Source organism: Alexandromys fortis, unplaced genomic scaffold (genome assembly GCF_014885135.2).
Source record: "Alexandromys fortis isolate MF-2015 unplaced genomic scaffold, M_Fortis_MF-2015_v1.1 scaffold_62, whole genome shotgun sequence".
NCBI classification, from domain to species: domain Eukaryota; kingdom Metazoa; phylum Chordata; class Mammalia; order Rodentia; family Cricetidae; genus Alexandromys; species Alexandromys fortis.
The window spans coordinates 213,932-229,423 of NW_026067942.1; positions in this window are offsets into that span (position 1 = coordinate 213,932).

The window sequence follows — 15,492 nt, forward strand, 5'->3', positions numbered from 1 at the left end:
TTTCATTAATTTCACCGAGTGCTAAGGAAGGCACTAGCCTAGCTGCTCCTGCGTCTCTTTTCTAGAAGCCTTGTGATTCTCCGTTGCGATTCCAGTTTGACCGCGGACGTCCAGTGAGCGGCCTAGACCAAAGTCCGTGCTCAGACAGGTTTAACGCTTCACCCAGAGGCCTGCATCCTCACCTTCTCCCTTAGACATAGGGCTCCTACCCCTTTCTTCTCTTTGCGCCCACTGGAGACCCGCTGAGCGGGAGGAGTGAGTGCAGAACCCGGTAGCTCTAATTATCTGGCGGCGTCCACCAACGGATCTGCGGCACTTAGAAGCCAGGAGTGCCCCGCGGCTCAAAGGCTAGATTGCAAGGGCTAAAATACAAGCTGTATTGTGTTGGAGCGGGAGTAATCCTCCGTTTTCCCAGACCTGCAGGTAGCTTCATTACAATCTCCGCAACCCAGCCGCAGCCTCACCCACTACCCAAGGCCTAATCGAAGCTCGGTGTCTGTGTGGTGGTGGTGGGGGGGGCAAAAGGAGAAAAAAAGAAGAGAGAGAAAAGAAAGAAAGAAAGAAAGAAAGAAAGAAAGAAAGAAGGAAGGAAGGAAGGAAGGAAGGAAGGAAGGAAAGAAAGAAAGAAAGAAAGAAAGAAAGAAAGAAAGAAAGAAAGAGAAAAAAGAAAGGAGAAAGAAAAAGGAAGCCTTTGAGTCGGTGGGTCTTTCTTGCCCCAGGCTCAAGCCCCACCCCTGCAGGCCACTCGCCTTGCAGGGATGCAGGGAGCCCCACACTGCCCTCCTCTTTCCCCCCCTGCCCTTCAGAACCAAGAAAGCAGCAGGAAACCCAGGGCTCGCCGGAGTTCAGGTCATCTCCTGTTTTTTTGATGGGCTCAAACTTGGACTAAATGAGCGGATATGCCTGCGAGATTGGTCTCAAAATAGAAGCGGTCCTAGTATTTTAGGATACAGCAGAAATCCTTATTTCTTCCGGAGAAAAACTCTATAATGACTCCTAGCACTTCCCCTTTCAATATTTGTGCGACTTTATCTCCACCGGCAAGTTGCTGTGGTGACGCAAATCCGCCCTTCTGTATTACAACTTCCAAAATAAATGCACGGAAATCAATTCCCTTCTAGCAATGAAAATATAAATACACAGCTGTGACTTTCGCCTTTAATCTTTGCTTTCCGCGATTTGGGGCTGTGGCGAAATGAACTAGACCAGAGCTGTCGTTGCCTGAGCAGGGAGGCCCTAGGGGCAGAGGCGTGGACTCCCGAGAACCTTGTAACCGCCAGGGATAGATAGGGGCCTGATTAAATCAATTTACTTAGTTCACACACACACACACACACACACACACACACACACATCCTTAAAAGTGGTCAATTATTATTATTATCATGATCATCATCATCATAATTTTGGGCGATACTACTGTGGCCCAGCGACTGCTCATTTGTGATTGCTGGCTATACGACCTGCATCAGATCCCCTTTTCCTTTTCAAGGGAAGACACATAGCCAAATACTATTCTGCAATACCAGAAATAGATCTAGGCGTGTCTCTTTATAATCTGACAATGTGGTTTATGAGTATTTAAGATTCAGGAGAGCGATGGATGCAAAGGCAGTACTCAGACGTGAGTCTGGTCTGGTCTCTCTTTGGGTCTCACTTGTGCTTAAAGGGGGCAAACCCTTGCTTTAAGCCCAGGGATTTACAGGATCCTTTACGGAGTCTGCCAGGCTTTCCTTATTGCAGGAAGATAACTCCAGGTGGGCTTAATCTAGCCAAGGGCTTTTGTTTTTGTCTGAAGACTTCAGGGACTGTAAGGTGTAGTTACTCCTGTCTCCACATGGGCACTCCTCTCCAGTTCAATTTAAAGATTCTTTCGGACTTGATACTTACTCCGGGTATTATTTTTTTTTATGGACAGAGAAATAAATATCCATAGTCAAAAGGGGCCGGGGCGGGGGAGGACACAGAGTACCCTGGTATTTAAGCATTTGTGTGTAGTGTGCCCATCACTCCACTGCCTTCTAGCCTGTCGCTCCACCAGCTGAGGTTTGATTTATGGACGGACGGTAGGCCCAGCTCATGTTTGGAGGTGAACGCTGGATTGGTTTTCCCTTGTAGGTTCTAGATAGTACAGTTTAGTACATTTACATGGGGGGGGGGGTCCCAGTAGGCCCGCCTCCTGAGCTTTTAATGGTTACCCCCATTGGGGGAAACTGAGCTTTCTGTGAGGCAGGAGGAGCATCAGGACTGTAGGCACCTGTAACTGTTTGATTTACCCACACGTGCCTCCCCCTTCTCAGGTGTGCCAGATTCTCTGATGACCTACCCTCTCCTAGCACCATAATCTCCCCCCTTTAAATTTTATTTATCCCCATAGGTCTGGCACCCAAATCTCCAAGACCCTTTTGATCCCATTTCATTTGTCCTTTTTCTGGAGGAGGGAGTGGTGGTGGGGGGTGTCTCTCCTGTTCCCTTTCTCCTGTTTCTAGGAAGTGTCACTTCACAGATAAGTAGGCACTTGGCTCTCTTCCTGCCTCTTCTGGTCATACCTCTCCTCTTTTCCTCCCCTCCTCCCCTTAGAGATGGGAAGTGAGAGTCAGGTAAGCAGTTTGAAGCCCGCTCCTGATGTAACATTGGCTTCTCTGTCTAACTTGTCTTTACACCCAGAAATGCCTCAGGCCTCAGGTGAGCAAAGGTAGAACCCACCGCACCTCGGAACCTTATAGCACTGAAGTACATCCATTTGCAGTGAAGACACATCCCAGAAGGATAAGTGGAAACTGAGAGACCCTCCGGTACCCTGGGTACCATTTGCTCCTAGGCAGGTGTGCTCTCCAGCTCCCAGGGAATTAGCCATTTACACAACACTGGGTTTGTTTCCTGAATTATTGAATCTGAATGGTTTGTTGCTGAGGGAAAAGAAGGAAGTTTGGGTACAATACATAAATAACTCCATGTTTCAAACAAACCTGCCACCCAGGAGCAAGGACAGCCATTCCCCAGCAGAAATTCTTTAAGGAAACACACGATGCAAAGAGAATTGAAATGGACTTTCCAAGCTGCTTTATCCTGAGACAGAAAGGGACCCCAAACTCACTCTTCAATAATAAGCTCATTCCTGAATGACGGGGTTAATTCATATGTGGGACACCGCTCTCATGCCCTTGTTATGGTATGACTATGAAATGTTCCCCGTAAGGTCATGTGTCGCACACGTGGTCCCCACCTGGTGGCCTTATTTCGAGAGGTAGCAGAAACTTTCGGAGGGGGGAGGGTCTAGCTGCAGAAAGTAAGACCCTGAGGACGTGCCTGCTTCTGAGTTCTGTGGGACAAAAGAAAATTCAAAACAAGAATGGGAAGAGACTGAGTGATGGGTAAGGATCCTGGAGAGGAACTCTGTGGATTGTGTCTCCCTGTCAGAGATCCGAATCTGCACACACACGCGCGCGGACACACACACACACACACACACACACACACCGCTGAATTGGCGCAGCTGTGATGGTGTAGCTGTGAAATTACAGCAGACTCCAGTCCTGTCTCAGCGCAGCAGACCCAGGCATCTTTCCCTTCCCTCTGCTGACACCTGCTGGACCATCCCTATGCCAGCAACACTGTTGGGATGAACACTGACTCTTCATTTTTTTTTTTTTTTTTTTTTTTTTTGCAAAAACATGGGTTTCTAAAATTGGCTCTGACCTACAGCCATTTCCTTCCCTGTTGCCGACAGCATGAGAAGCCCTTAGTTCACGTGTTAAAAAGTCACCAGACAGGGTAAGGGTCATCCGCCAGCAATAACACTGCGCTGCCCTGTTCACAGGTAGCACTCACCTACTTTTTAAAATAATGGACCACTAGGGTGTGGGGGAGAGAGAACATTTTGGGTGAAGGAAACTGATACTCAGAGAGGTTAAGTGGCTTGTCCAGGTTACGGTTGTTAGGAAATGGTTTTCAAGGAGTGGGGGCTTGCACTCTGAAGCTCTTCCATCCACACCATCCAGCACTAAGTGGCTGTGTAAGATTTCAATGCCTTTCAACTCTGTAGTGTGAATAACCTTTCCCTTCTGAGGCCCACAATCACATGCACACATACACGCATGCACACATGCATGCCACACACTCACACATGCATGCACACACACAGTACGTATCATAGCCTCCGTGCATACATCTGAGTGTTAAGTAATACTAGTCAGAATCTGAGCCAGAAGACGTAGAAAGGCAGGCCCATAGTCCTCAGCAGGGGCCTTCCTGCGAAGCTTTGTCCTGTTGGCTCTGCCTTGCTTCACACTGTCCTCAAGAGCATGGGAATGGCATCAAATGTGTGAGATGTTGAGGACCAAAGTGTTCAGGTGGAGAGCTGAAAGGATCCTTAAACAGACCCTACCAAGGGATATTTTTTTTTGCTTTGTTTTGCTTTCTGAGGTTTCAATAACCCACCACCAACTGCAATCCGAAAAATATTAAGTAGGAAATTGTGGAAATGAACTATTTGCTTATAGGGTTAAAAATTTTGTGCAGTTCAAAGCCCCACCCTGCCCAGAGCACAAATCATCCATACTGTATGGATGACCCACCGTTGGCCATCTGTTGGTCATTCGGCAGTCCCCTGCGTTACCATGTCATCTCTTAGGGTACCCAAGTATCTGCGATTGACTGACACTCCCCTGTTAGTCTCACACGGTGTTGCTCCCTCGTTTTATGTCATCACATAAGTATTGTATCTCACATCGTCACCAGGAGGATGAACACGGTGCAGGAAGTCCTGCTGAAAGACAGGCCACACGCGTGCTGGCTGCTGAGGTGAGCCGTTGTGCTGGTGTGTGTGCTGACACTGCACATGCCTCGTCACAGGCCCCAGGCAGAGGCCGTGTCAGTCAGGGCCTGGACCTCTGAAAATCAGCCAAAGTAAACCTTCTGTTTAAATTGATTGCCTCCTGCATTTTGTTACAGCAAGAAGCTAACACAGCCACTATGAATGGTTTTATTAAAGGTGTATTGTGACTGTGTGTGTGTGTGTGTGTATGTGTGTGTGTGTGTGTGTGTGCATCTCACTTACTCATTCCCAATTCACAGACTGCTTTTGATATTCAGGCCTGGTAGTAGAAATGTCCATACCCTTCTAATAGTTGTCATAATGCTCCTTCCCTTCCCAAGACAGCCTTTTGCTCCTTAGTGCTCTCCGGGCTGATTTCCTGGGCGGCCCCGGGTCTCTGGTGATCATAGTGTCTGCACCAAGAGCCCACTGTGAGTCAACTAACTTTCTTGACAGCAGAAACCTTTACTTGGATTTTGTCCCCAGCTCTTTTATTCTCATTTAACAATACCAGGGCTGAACATGTCCAAAATTAAGAAAGAAAGGAAGAAAGGAAGAAAGGAAGAAAGGAAAGGAAAGAAAGAAAGAAAGAAAGAAAGAAAGAAAGAAAGAAAGAAAAGAAAGAAAGGGCAGAGACATTTAACTTCTATCCAACCAAAGATCTACAGCTAATTCTATAACAAGCAAGCAGTAGTGGTTGTAACTCATAGTGTTCTCTGAAATATATATATAAATATATATATAAAATACACTGTTTAATAAGCTCGGTTGTAATATTTCGGTGTGGAGGGTGATATATAAAAACATGTATGCACGGATGCACGCTCCTGTCAGCACTCAGAGAAATGGGACACTGGGTGTCCTGCTCTGCTGCTCTCCACCTTATCCCCTTGAGGTGGGTTGTCCCACTGAACCTGGAGCTTGATCCGTGGCCAGGAAACTCCAGGGATCCTTCTGTCTCTTCCCCTGTCTGCTCAGGGTCCAGGAGCACAGGGCCGAGCCCAGGTCTTTATGTGGGCACCAAGGACCTAAACCCAGCAAACATTCCTCACCAAACCGTCTCCACACATGGTGTTCTTATTTCTAGCTCTCTTTTAATATTCTCAGCGTATGTTCCATTGTGAGGGCTGTGCTTACTTGGTGCAGAAATCCCTCCTGATTTTTGTTAATTTGGACATTTCCTAGGAACTAGAGAAGACCGTGAGTGGTAGTTACAAAGCGTCTATGTGAACGTTGTCATTTTAATCCTATGACTGTAGGACTATGCGTGAGAAGGGTAGAAGATTCTCAAACCAAACTCCAGAGCTAGCAAACTCCTGTGCCTGGTTACCGCGGAACAGGGAAGGTACCCAAGAAAGCCAAGGAGAGCTGAGGAGGGAGCCCAGTTGCTAGAGCGCCTGTCTGATGTGCTTACAGCTCTGGGTACAATCCAGACACAAACCTGTGGCTCTAGCTGTGGAAGGTTGAGAGAGAAGGTTCGAGGTCATCCCCAGCTACACTGGAACTTTCGTGCCAGCCCGATTTAAAGTAGACTCTGCTCCCCCTCACACACACACACACACACAACAACAAAAAAGTTAAATAGCTGCACAGAGGCCTTCTAACTAGGCTTTCGCTGCACAAGAATTTATTCTTTTCCCTACAAATGATAGATTTAAACTTTTTAATTCCATTTATTTAGTGTGGGGGTGTGCGTGTGCGTGTGTGTGCGTGTGTGTGTGTGTGTGTGTGTACATGAGCATGTGTGTAGACAGGGGATAACTTGTGGGAATCAGTTCTCTCCTTCCACCATGTGACTGCTAATAGTTGTACTTGGGTTCCCAGGCTCGGCCTGATGGGCAAGCACCTGTTCCTGCTGAGCCATCTCGTTGTCTCTGTACAGATGAGCTTTTATTCTAAAGCTGGAAATGACAAAGATGAAGCCCAAGAAAATGACAAGACTCCAGAGAATGGCACCGCATGGGATGGAGAGATGGTTTGGTAGTTAAGAGCACATCCACATGACAGCTCATAACCATCTGTGACTCCAGTGCCAAAGAACCTGAGGCCCTCTTCTGGCTTATGTAGGTACTGCATGCACACAGTACACAAAACAGTCATATATAAATACATATTTTTATTTATATGTAAATACATAAATATATATGTAAATAAATACATATTTTTAAAAGGGGTTTCAGAATGGCTAGAACCTAGGGAAGGGCCAGACCTTCTAAAGTAAGTGTCTAAAACTTGAAACTTGAAATACTCGGTCCCAAGTGGGATGTCTTTGTCAAATCTCTTCCCTGAGGGTTCAAGGAACTCTGGAAAAGAACGTAGGAAGATGGTAAGAGCTAGTGAGGATGGAAGATGCCGTGGAAACAGTGCCTTCTAGACACAGCATGACTGATACACACAAGAACTCAGAGACTGTGGCAGCATGCACAGGGAGGCCCCAGAGCTGAGAGAGAGAAATGGTAACAAGTCCCTGTCCTTAACCCAGAGGTTGTCTCCAATTAACAACTGCTTACAAGCCGGGCGGTGGTGGCGCATGCCTTTAATCCCAGCACTCGGGAGGCAGAGGCAGGCGGATCTCTGTGAGTTCAAGGCCAGCCTGGTCTAGAAGAGCTAGTTCCAGAACAGGAACCAAAAGCTACGGAGAAACCCTGTCTCGAAAAATCAAAAAAAGTCTCACTGGGCATACAAACCACACTTAATGGCAGGTCCCATGCCTCGCAGTAGAAGGCAAACATGAAAATGAACTTATGGCAATTTTGGAGGGGGTTGTCTCATAATGTTTTTGTTTTATCTTATAGCTCTTTTGCTCACATATTATGGTTTCTGGTTTTGTGGTTTTATGGGATTTCTCTGTGTGTGAATGCGTTCCTCTGTGTCTATTAGTGTTTCTTTCGCTGTTTCTTTTAGATCTCTTTTCTGTTTGTTTGTTTTGCCCTGTTCTGGTTTATTTTTATTGTGTATTTTTATTATTTAGATGACTGTTTTCTAAGAACAAGAGAGGGTGTGGATTTGGGTGGGTGGGGAGGTGGAGAGGTGGATATAGGGGGAGGTGAGGGTGGAAAACTAATCAGAATATATTGCATGAAAAAATCTATTATCAATAAAAAAAATAAGTGTCTAGTAACAAACGGAACTTCTGAATCTACATCTGAGGAAAGAACAGAAGAGTCGCATGGGTACCTTCCTCACTGGAAACGATGTGAACCCAGCAAACAGCACACAGATCAGAACCACCCGTGGCTTTGTACCGAAGTCTTCTTTTCAGGAAGAAGGGGTTTCAAACAGTGTGAATTTGGAGCTCTTACCGAGTACACACCTTGGAAATGAAAGCGATGATTTTAAATCAGTTGGGTCCTGGAGCTTGGATTCACACCCCTTTCCAAAATGCTTAAAACAATTCTGTGTGATCTTAGATCTGTTTGTTGACGGCATTTTGGGGAATTTATGGGAAAATGGCCAAAACCCAGAGACCAAAAATAAAATAAAGTAAAATAAAGAAAAAAAGAGAAAGAAAATACCTCTAAATTTTAAAAGAGTTTAAGCCCCAGGCTATTAATATAATATTTCCTGGAAATTCCAGCCTAGAGTATTAAGTATCATTTATCTGCATTCTGAAAAGCTTGTAGGGTCCATCGAAGCAGAGCAATTTTTTTTCTTAAGAAAAAAAATCACGTCAAACAAATAACATTTCTTATTTTTAAAAAGATTACTAAGTTGGTTGATGAATTCACTCATTACATCCATAAATACATGTAAGTTGAGCCAAGATCTCTTCTAAACACTGGAAATCCAGCTTGCCTTCAAGCAACACAAGTTCTCGTAGCAAAACAGGAAGAAGAGTGACCAGATGTGTCATTGCTAATGGTGACAAACGCTGGGAACAAAAATAAAACAGGGCCAGAGGACAGACGCCAAGAGGTGTGATGAGGAAAAGCTGCATTTTCCTATACGCAACACACGCGACAGTGGCTGCACGATGCAAGTCCAGCACAAGGCCTTGCATGTTACCCATGGTGGGATGTCCGCTGATTGAATTCCTCAGTCTGACACTGGTGACTGACTGGGTGTTGTTCAAGAGCACACACCATATGAGTTCTGGTCCAGACTTGATTAACACTTGTCCTTACGTTTAGAAAGAGCTGCCCAGACACCAAACCAAACATGCAGGGTAGCAAACATGGAGGAAATGGTAGAAGAGGCAAGAAGTGAGTGAAACTGAGAGAGGAGGCAGGTTCTCTAGGGGGCTGGAGAGATGGCTCTCTGTGTTTGCCAAGTCTGAATCCCCAGGGTCCACATAGAAGCTGGGTGTGGCCGTGTATACCTGTAATTCCAGGCTGGGGAGTTGAAGTCAGAGTTCGCTGATCAGCTGCTGTGGCCAAATTACTGCACTCTGAGCTCAGTGAGCGATCCTGCTCAAAAACTAAGGTGGAAGACTGAGCGTGGTAGTATAAGCCTTTAATCCTACTCTGGGGAGACAGAGACAGGCAGATCTCTGTGAATTCCAGGATAGACCACTGCTCTACACAGCCAACTCCAGGCCAGCCAGGAGTACATCGTGAGACACTCTCTCAAACGAAAAAAACATAAACAAACTAATATGGAGAGCAATAATGAAAGCCACCTGATATCAATCTAAGGCCTCCACGTGCACACACTCACACTCAAACAAACATACACCAACAACAACTACAACTACAACCCTTCCAACGTTACTATTTCAACAAGCAATTCTCAGACTCCTTGTCTGTCATAGCTTAGTTCGAAATGAACCAAAACAGCAGCCTGGGAGTTTCAAGCTGTCCCCCAATCTGAAAGGTAAACCGACAACAGCAGATGCTGTCCTTTGTTCCTTCCTGGCCCCAAACAAACAAAAGCTCAGAGGTAAACTTTCAGGATAATAAATTTGGTTAGCTATCTCCTATCTCCAACACACATACTGAGTCTGGGCCACACAAAACAACCTTTAATTAGCCTAAAGTTAAAAGCCAACAGTAAGGGGATGTGGTAAATTATTTTCAGCCAGTAGGTCACATCATCCTGGGAAGAAGGCATTTTTGTGCCTACCCCAATAAAATTCTCAGTGGACAAAGACTCTGTGAGACTGGCTTCTTGTTATTCTCCCAGGTCTCCTGCCTTTGTTCCTTCCTGGAAAACAAGCTATCCTCTGAACTCGAGTCTCACTAAAAGCCTGCTTGGCCTCTCCTCTGCTCTTCTCAGTATTCTGTCTAGGAAGATGACCTAGGGACCGTATCCCTAACTTTAGGCCACCTCACCCAAAGACTGGCTAACATCCATGATGTAAAACCAGTAGACATTGGGGGAACGTAGTTGTGCACACCATTAACCCCAGCACCCAGGAGGCAGAGATGGGTGGATCTCTGTGAATTTAAAACCATCCTGGTTAGTGATTTCCTGGGATTGTATCGGCATAGGCTGAAAAGCCACTAGAATGGGACTGAGTGGTGACAGACAAACTGAATGAGAAAAGAGAATTATTGTTAGCACATGACATATAGTAACTGGACATTAGCACACAAAATTCTGAAGCTGTGTTCTTCTAACTTTACTCCATAGATACAAAGTAGCTCAAAGTAGATCATGGACCTAAACAAGGAAAAAAAAATCTACAGATGGTATTATAAGAGTATCTTTGAGATCTTATACTAAGCAATGGTTTCTTACATATGCCATCAAAATGCAATAAAAAATAAACTGGACTTCAAAAAAAATTAAACTTCTTAAGCTGGGCAGTGGTGGTGCACTCCTTTAATCCCAGCACCTGGGGAGCAGAGGCAGGTGAATCTCTAAGTTTGAGGCCAACCTTGTCTACAGGGTGAGTTCCAGAACATCCAGGGTCACACAGAGAAACCCTATCTTGAAAACCAAACCAAAATAAAATTTTAAACTTCTATATTTCCAAGGAAACAATCAATAGAGAAAAAGAAAGTCTATGGAATGGGAGAGATATGTTAAATTTATGAAATTTCTGTACATAAAGGATTTGTATAGAGATTATGTGGAAAGGGCCAGTGAGAAGGCTTAGTGGATACAGGTGCTTGCTGCCAAGGCTGATGCCCTGAGTCTGACTTCTGAGACCCACAAGGTGGAAAGAGAGAACCAATTTCCACGGCTTGTCCTCTGACTTTCATATACAAATACAGAGGCATATGTGTAATACACACGCATACACACACAAAATAAATAAATAAATGCAATTTAATAACCAAAACAAAGTTCCCTTTAATAGTAAATGTGTAAAGAACATCATCAAGGCAGTGAGTGGGAGTATCCAACTTAAAAATGGACAACGGATTCCATTGGGCATTTCTTTTTTTAAAAAAATATTTATTTATTTATTTATTATGTATACAATATTCTGTCTGTGTGTATGCGTGCAGGCCAGAAGAGGGCACCAGACCTCATTACAGATGGTTGTGAGCCACCATGTGGTTGCCGGGAATTGAACTCAGGACCTTTGGAAGAGCAGGCAATGCTCTTAACCACTGAGCCATCTCTCCAGCCCTCATTGGGCATTTCTTGAAGATACGCTACAGCTAGGTGTAAAGAGATGTCAGCATCAGTCACTAGGGAAATGAAAAGCAAAACCACAGTACTCCAACTCGTCAGCACCCCAATGTTTTCCTGTACTGAGGCGCTGCATCCCCTCTGAAGTATTCTCCTCTCCCCCTCACTCATCCTGGCTACTTCTGTTCGTCCTTCCGCGTTATCTCTTGATTCCCTTCTTCCTGGAAACTTCCCCTGACTTCATTCCCACTTTTTATTTTTTAATTTCTTCAAGATTTTTCCTTCCCCAGGACCCCAGAGCATCTATGTTGACCTTGACGATGGCCTTTAGCATGTATGTTGCCATCTCACATATACAGACACATACTCGTGGCTGAGAGTCATCATCACTGGGCAGACCAACCCATTCCGAGGCTCCCACACCCAGCAGGTAGAACGACAACTGGCGCACCATGGCCCCCGTCTGCGCTTTATGCGCTAGATCCCAGTTCGCGAGCTTCGGGCAAGGGGCTGGAGGTTGAGAATACACATGCAGAGACAGACCGACACGCAGACCTTCCAACACTGGTACCAAAAAGCCCCCTTTAATAGCACCATGGAGGCTTAAATGCACTGCAGTCAATGGCCAACAGGTGAAAATCCCATCCTCTGATCCTCTAAGTTAGGCACAGCTTCTAGTAACTTCAATTAGAAGGCTCTAGACAGGGAAGAGCAGCTGAAGGCCAGGACTTAATTGGTCCCAACAAACTGGGACATGACCAGCAAATGATTTGTCTGTGACTGCCAGAGACACTAGTCTGACCGATGTCATAGACAATGGCTTTGGCACAAAAAAAAGAAACAAAAATATTGATCGCATCACAAATACCAACTGAAGAAAGGATTCCATGAACCTCACAAAGACCAAACCATCAGAATGACTCCCACAAAAGGGGAAGTATGGCAGAAGGTAATGGAAGGCCCAGGGCAGAGAACAGAATGTGGAGGACCTGGATTCCATCTCTTGCAAGGAAAAGATAAACAACTGGGCATGTTTTTGCCCTCAAGACAAGTCAAGGCTGCCCAGGCAGGGTGGCCACCCTGCTTGACCACATATTTGAAATGGTATCTTCTGTAAAAGGCAGTCAGACCACTGATCCAGATTTCAGACTGGAGGAATGCACACAGGGAGCAGAACTAAACATTAGCAAAACTAATGAGAAAAGGGAGGGGGGTCAAAAGAAAATACCAGGCTAACACATTTTAAAAAACTAACACCATTAAAGGGAGCTCTATGATTCTTCCTTGTGCACAAAAATACCTAATAACAATAACAGCCAATAGCGAAGACTTATTCTGGTGCCAACTACGGCAGCAGAGCCCTTATTACATAATGTCACTTAATCTTAGGGATGTTTTATGCAGAACACACCAGAAATCATCTTTATTGATACTTTCTCTAAATAGATACTTGGCAGCATTCACTTTAATGTATTCTACAGAAGAAAAACCCCAGTGTTTTTCTTTTAAGGTGGAAGAAAATGAGTGTGTGTTAATATTCTCTATTCTGGTTTTGATTGTTAGCGTTACTCTTGACTTAAAGGCTCTGATGATTTTTAACCTGTCATTTTCTAAGAAGTGTTTTTACAGCTACAGAACTTCCTGTGTGTTGTTTCAGTTGTGTCCCATATGCTTTGATAAGATATTTCATAGTTTATTTTAAGTTAGATCGGCTTTGCTTTTAATTCCAAGAACATGGAATGTGTTTTAAACTCCCCATGTGGAAGTGTGTGCATGTGTGTGTATGTGTGTGTCTGTATATGTCTGTGTGTGTCCGTATGTGTGTCTGTGTGTGTCTGTGTGCATGTTTGTATCTGTGTACATGTGTGTGTCTGTGTGTGTAGAGGCTAGAGGCAACGTCTTTCTCTATCACTCTCCACTTTTTTTTTTTTTTGAGATGAAGTCTCTCACTGACCCTGAGGCTCGTTTCAGCTTTACAAACCCCAAGAATACGCCTGTCTCTGCCTCCAACCCTCACTCCAGGGATACAGAAGTACACTGCCACCCCCAGATTTTATGAGGGTGCTGAAAACCTGGGCTCATAGCAAACCTTTACCTACTGAGTCATGTCCCCTTCCCCCTGGTTCTTGAGACCTCTTGCTATGGAGCCTGGACTGGCCTGCGATTGACTACAGAGCCTAGGCTGGCATAGAACCTTTGATCTTTCTGCCATAGCCTCCTGAGTGCAGGAAACATGGGCATGCATTGCCATACCCATGTAATATTTCTCATATTATCCCAAGGGAGCACAAAAACAGGAATATATGCGTGTACATCTTAAGCAGAATTCCTCCTGGTTGTCCCTTGCAGATAGCAGCCTTGGAATGTTAACGGGAATTTCACACAAGTGTGTGTGTGAAATTGATGTTGCCTAATCCCGTACAATGACCACTCTTCTCTCTTTCATTTCTCATCATCTCCACTTTTCCACCATCCTCACTCTTGATCTGTCTCCTTTCTTTCTTCCCCCTCTTCCTCTCCCCCTGCATCTGATGAAGTATTCCCAGCAAGCCTTCTGAATGAGCCTGCCTGCAAGGGCCTTCCTCCTGAGAAATTGGGTGGCTGTGTCAATGCTTCTGAAGCCTATTTTTACACTCATGTTTGTCCGGAGTCTGACGTGGTTTATCACAGTCTCTCCCAAAGGCCCATTGTTCAGCACTCCAAGAAGAATGTTGTTATACGGACTGTTAGTGCGTCAGCCCGGCTCTCTCTGGGGCAGCTCTTGGATGAAATTAGACTATTTCCATTAGGAGACTGTGCGTTATTAGTCCCTGGTGCCAAACTGGAGAATGAGCCAAGATGACTATTTCTGGCCAGGCTCACCTCAGGAAGGAACCTTCTTGGCTTTAATGGGATTTTGCTATTGTTGGTTGCCTTCTGTTTGACACCAGGCCAGCCGAAGCTTGGATATTGTTTAGAAAGCTGCATGAAATATAATAGAGCCCCAGCCATTTGCTGAGGCACATTCCTGCACAGAGTTTATTTTGAAGAAGGGAAAAAAAATATATTGTCCTTGGCAGACAACAATTAAAAAAAGAAAAGAAAGAAAGAAAACAGTAACTTGACTCTCTGACTGTATGCTCTTGTTGCCAGCTCTGTTTAAAAACTCCCTGCTGGTATCAGAGAAATTCACACCAAAGCAATAAATCTCTTGTAATATTTATAAGCATCTTCATTACACAGATTCATTACAGATCCAGAAAGATGTTTAAACTCTTGGAGGCTCAGGGTTGAAGCTGTTTGGAAAGAGCGAGTGGACAGAGGAACACTGGAAGAATATTCCAGACTCACGCTGATCCCCCCGTGGGACCAAAGATATGAAGATCACAAAATTTCCCCTGGCTTTCGAGCTAGGCAAAATGCTCCTCACAGGGCTGGGGATGTAACTCAGTTGGTAGCATGCTTGTCTAGCATGTGCAAAGCCCTGGGTTTACTCCCCAGCATCACGTAAACAGAACATGGCAGCCAGCATTCAGGAGGTAGAGGCAGGAGGATCACAAGTTCAAGGTAACAGTACCCTGGGAGCACAGCCAGACTACGGGAGACCGTGTCTCCAAAACAAAACAAAAACAAAAAACAAAAACAGAATAAAATCTTGCCTCACCCCGTCCTCAGGAGCAGAACCTTTGTGAGACCAGCAGAGTTACTGGCTGATGCATTGGGACATGGCAGAAATAAATCTCCTGAGACTCTTCCGTCTTGAAGATGTACCAAGGGCGACCTTCTGATGGCAGTGGCGATGGTTTGGGGGTGCTAATGAAAGTGTGACTGCCATCCAGGTTTGATTTTGGAGCAGAAGTAGTCTACTTAGACACAGCCATTATAAAATCTTTCTTGTAGGATATTGAAGTGCCCGGCATTCCTGGATGAGGCTGAAAGCCTTAAATAGTTTTCTTACAAATGCTCTTGGAGTCCCAGCTGGCCTTCTTTTTTGGTTCAGCCCCTTTGAGGCCAAAGTGTATATGTGAGAAAAATGGAAGCGGAGGAAAACATACCCCTGAGGCAGGGTCTGAATGGACGAGCATCGAAACAGCAGTAGGGTTTTGTTAGCAGATTGAATTGAATCGGTTGAATTAAGATTCCGTTTTCCCACGATGTTTAATGATAACATCTTT